The sequence below is a fragment of the Arachis stenosperma genome, chromosome 4, assembly GCF_014773155.1.
Source record: "Arachis stenosperma cultivar V10309 chromosome 4, arast.V10309.gnm1.PFL2, whole genome shotgun sequence".
NCBI classification, from domain to species: domain Eukaryota; kingdom Viridiplantae; phylum Streptophyta; class Magnoliopsida; order Fabales; family Fabaceae; genus Arachis; species Arachis stenosperma.
The window spans coordinates 97,218,920-97,223,969 of NC_080380.1; the positions used below are offsets into that span (position 1 = coordinate 97,218,920).

The window sequence follows — 5,050 nt, forward strand, 5'->3', positions numbered from 1 at the left end:
CAAGAACTCCTTTCTTCTGAGTCATCCCGTTATTCACAGGATTTCTTTTAGAAGTGTACATTAACTGGTTATTTGCAACCATCTCAATGAGTTCCTGGGCTTCTGCAGGTGTTTTCAGATGAAGAGATCCACCAGTAGAATGGTCCAATGACATCTTGGACAATCCATACAGACCATCATAGAATATACATATGATGCTCCATTCTGGAAGCATGTCAGAAGGACACCTTTTAATTAATTGCTTGTATCTTTCCCAAGCTTCATAGAAAGATTCACCTTCCTTCTGTTTCAAGGTTTGGACTTCCACTCTAAGCTTGCTCATCTTCTGAGGTGGAAAGAATTTGGTCAAGAAAGCATTGACCAACTTGTCCCAAGAGTTCAAGCTTTCTCTGGTTGTGAGTCCAACCATATCCTAGCTCTGTCTCTTACAGCAAAAAGGAAAAGCATAAGTCTGTAGACCTCTGGATCAACCCCAGTGGTCTTAACAATATCACAGATCTGCAAGAATTCAACTAAGAACTGATGAGGATCTTCCGATAGAAGTCCATAAAAATTGCAATTCTGCTACATTAGAGAAACTAATTGAGGCTTAAGCTCAAAGTTGTTGGCAGGAATTGAGATACTTCTTCCATAGAAGTTGGAAGTTGGTGCAGTATAGTCACCAAGCATCTTCCTTGCATCTCTGGCATTGTTGTTGGGTTCGGCTGCCATGTCTACTTCTTTTTCGAAATTTTCTATAAGGTCCTCTCTGGAGTTTTGTGCTTTAGCTTCTCTTAACTTCCTCTTTAGAGTCCTTTCAGGTTCAGGATCAGCTTCAACAAGAATGTCCTTATCCTTGTTCCTGCTCATATGAAAAAGAAGAGAATAAAGAGAGTAGTGAAATCCTCTATGTCATAGTATAGAGATTCCTTTACATGTCAGAAGAAAAGAAGATAGGAGCATGAGGTAGAGAAAGAAGAAGAAGAATTCGAACACAGAGGGAGAGAGAGGGTTCGAATTATTAGATGAGAAGTGTTAGTACTTAAATAAAATAAATAGAAAGAGATGAGAGAGAGAGAGAGTATTCGAATTTTAAAAAGAGGGAGAAGAAAAATATTTTTATTTCTATTTGATTAATTAAGTTAGTTTCGAAAATTTAAAAAAGAAATAGGAGAAAATTAAAAACTAAAACAATTAGTTAATTAAAAAGATTTTTGAAAAAGTGTTTAGTGATTTTCGAAAATTGGAAGTGGAAAAGTAGTTAGGTGGTTTTGAAAAAGATAAGAAATAGTAGTTAGTTGAAAAAGATTTGAAAATAATTTTGAAAAGATAAGAAGTTAGTAAAAAATTTTGAAATTAAAATTTTAAAAAGATATGATTGAAATTTATTTTGAAAAAAAAGTTAAAAAGATTTATTTTTAAAATTAAAGTTGATGACTTGACTAACAAGAAACTAAAAGATATGATTCTAGAATTTAAAGATTGAACCTTTTTTAATAAGAAAGTAACAAACTTGAAATTTTTTGAACCAAAACATTAATTGTTAGCAAGGATTTTCGAAAATATGAGATAAGATTAAGAAAAAGATTTTTCAAAAATTAGTTTGAAATTTTTCAAAAAGAAATTGAAAGATGAATGTTTAAAATATGTTTGATGCAAAAAGTTATGAATTAAAACATGAAAAATTGAAAAAAAATTGAATTGGGAACAAAATTACCTCCCTTGTGTCATCCTAGTGTTTAACGCCCACTTGGCTGCCTATTTGGGCATTTAACACCTAGCCAGATACCTTGGCTGGCGTTAAACGCCAGGAATTCTTCTTTACTGGGCGTTTTTCTAAACGCCCAGAATGCTGCCATTTCTGGCGTTTAACGCCCAGAATGTTCCCTTTACTGGCGTTAAACGCCCAGAATGATAGCCATTCTGGCGTTTAACGCCCAAAATGCCTCTTTACTGGCGTTTTAACTCCAGTGAGCTCTTTTTCTCTGTGATTCTTCTGCTTTATGTTCTGATCCTTCATTTCTCTGTATTATTTACTAAAAAGATATATAATAATTTTTTTATTTATTCAATTTAAAATTTTGACTTGACTAACAAGAAACAACTAAATTTAAAAAATTTTTGACCATGTCAACTCAAAATTTAAAAAAATTATGAGAAAAAAAGGAAAATATTTTTTTTTGACTTTTGAATTTTGAATGAAGAGAGAGAAAAACAACAAAATGAAACAAAACATAAAATTTTATGATCAAAACAAATAATGCATACAAGAACACTTTGAATGTCAAGATGAACACCAAGAACACTTTAAAGATCATGATGAACATCAAGAACATATTTTTGGAAATTTTTAAGAAAAGAAAGACATGCAAGACACCAAACTTAGATTTTGACACTAGACTCAAACAAGAAACACAAAATTTTTGGTTTTTATGATTTTATTAATTTTTTTTGTATTTTTTAAAAATAAAAATAAAAAGCTTAAACATAAAATAAAATTACCCAATCTAAGTAACAAGATGAACTGTCAGTTGTCCAAACTCGAACAATCCCCGGTAACGGTGCCAAAAACTTGGTGCACGGAATTGCAATCACACTTTTGCAACTCCACACAACTAACCAGCAAGTGCACTGGGTCGTCCAAGTAATAAAACCTTACGCGAGTAAGGGTCGATCCCACAGAGATTGTCTGTTTGAAGCAAGCTATGGTCATCCTGTAAATCTTAGTCAGGCAGATTCAAATGGTTATGAGGTTTTGATAATTAAAAGATAAATAAAACATAAAATACAATAAAGATACTTATGTAATCTATTGGTGGGAATTTTAGATAAGCGTTTGGAGATGCTTTGTTGCTTCTGAACCTCTGCTTTCCTATTGTCTTCATCCAATCATACGTACTCCCTTCCATGGCAAGCTGTATGTTGGTGGATCACCGTTGTCAATGGCTACCATCCGTCCTCTCAGTGAAAATGGTCCAGGTACGTTTTCACACGGCTAATCATTTGTCAGTTCTCAATTGTGTCGGAATAGGATCTCTCTATCCTTTTGCACACTGTCACTGCGCCCAACATTCGCGAGTTTGAAGCTCGTCACAGTCATCCCGTCCCCGATCCTACTCGGAATATCACAGACAGGGTTTAAACTTTCCGGATCTCAAGAATGCTGCCAATTGGTTCTAGCTTATACCACGAAGGTTCTAATCTCACGGATTTGAATGCTCTGTTGTCAGGAGAGGTGAGTCAAATCCATGGATCAGAGACCCAAGAGATTATACTCCGGCTGTCATCCAATGACTGCGTTGAAGATCATGTAGACCGCTTGTGGTTGTCAGGCACGCGGATCTTGGCTAAGCGAGTAACGAAGATAGTGGGTGATTGTCACGTGTCACCCCTTCATTTTGACTTAACTGAATTAAGTACGAGAGTATATCTTGGAGAAGAAGTAGGCATGAATTGAAAGAAAAACAATAATACTTGCATTAATTCATGAAGAACAGCAGAGCTTTGTACCTTAATCTATGAGGTGTAGAAAATCCACCGTTGGAAAATACATAAGAGAGAAAGGTCTAGGCATGGCCGAATGGCCAGCCTCCCTCAAAGTGATCAAAAGATCAAAAGATGATCAAAAGATGATATACAATAGTCAAAAGTGCTATTTATACTAAACTAGTTACAAGGGATTACAGAAAATAAGTAACTAAGTGCAGATAGTGCAGAAATCCACTTCCGGGGCCCACTTGGTGTGTGTTTGGACTGAGCTTTGAAGCTTTCACGTGCATAGGCCATTTTTGGAGTTAAACGCCAATTTGGATGCTAGTTTGGGCGTTTAACTCCAGTTCTGGTGCCAGTTTTGGCGTTTTACGCCAGAAAAGGGTCTCTGGTGGGCGTTTGGACGCCAGTTTGGGCCGTCAAATCTCGAGCAAAGTATAGACTATTATACATTGCTGGAAAGCCCAAGATATCTACTTTCCAGCGCAATTGAGAGCGCACTAGTTGGGCTTCTGTAGCTCTAGAAAATTTACTTCGAGTGTAGGAGGGTCAGAATCCAACAGCATCTGCAGTCCTTTCTTAGCCTCTGAATCAGACTTTTGCTCAGGTCCCTCAATTTCAGCTAAAAAAATACCTAAAATTACATAAAAATACACAAGCTCATAGTAAAGTCCAGAAATGTGATTTTTTCCTGAAAACTAATAAAAATATACTAAAAAGTAACTAAAACATACTAAAAACTATGTAAAAACAATGCCAAAAAGCGTATAAATTATCCGCTCATCAATCACTTAACAAACATATCAAGGCATCTAGTGGAATCAAGGTAAATTAAATTTAGCTATTTTAAGACCCAAAAAAGTATGTTTTCACTCTTAAGCACAATTAAAGGAGAATTTACAAAATCATGCTATTTTAGTGAATAAATGGGAGACAAGTTGACAAAACCCTCTAAATTCAACACAAGATAAACCCTAAAAATGGGGTTTATCAACCTCCCCACACTTAAACCATAGCATGTCCTCATGCTAAACCAAGAATGAAACAAGGAGTATGACATTTATTCAATACAATCTATCTATATGCATCCTATCTAAATGAATGTAACTAAATGCAAAATGATTCTACTACTCGGTTAAAAATAAATCAATCCTCCAAGAGCATGTATAAACAAGTAGGGCTAAGATCATATGATGATTCATGAATCCTACCAATTCATGTATAAAAATGATGTTCAAATAGAATTGCAAAAAGAACTCTCATGAAAGCCGGGAATCAAGAAATTGAGCATCGAACCCTCACCGGAAGTGTTTGCACTCTAGTCGCTCAAGTGTATGGGGTCGATTCTCTCAATTATCCCCTAATCATGCTTTACAAGATTTGTTTTTCATCTAATAATCAACAATTATTCAATGCATGCATACATTCATCATGAGGTCTTTTCATAGGTTGTAATGGGGCTAGGGTCAAGGTAGGATTGTATATGGTTAAGTGGACTAGAATTTGAATCTTTGATTAACCTAGACTTTCCCACCTAACCTATATAACAACCTATACAAATTCAAAGCTAATCTAACTACCC

General features: G+C 35.2%; 1 non-coding gene across 1 annotated transcript; it reads left to right on the top strand.

The window, feature by feature from the left end:
• Positions 1 to 208: 208 nt before the first annotated feature.
• LOC130977855 (small nucleolar RNA R71) lies at positions 209 to 316 on the top strand. Its single transcript, XR_009085528.1, has one exon. It is a non-coding gene; the product is annotated as a small nucleolar RNA R71 (small nucleolar RNA).
• Positions 317 to 5,050: the final 4,734 nt, after the last annotated feature.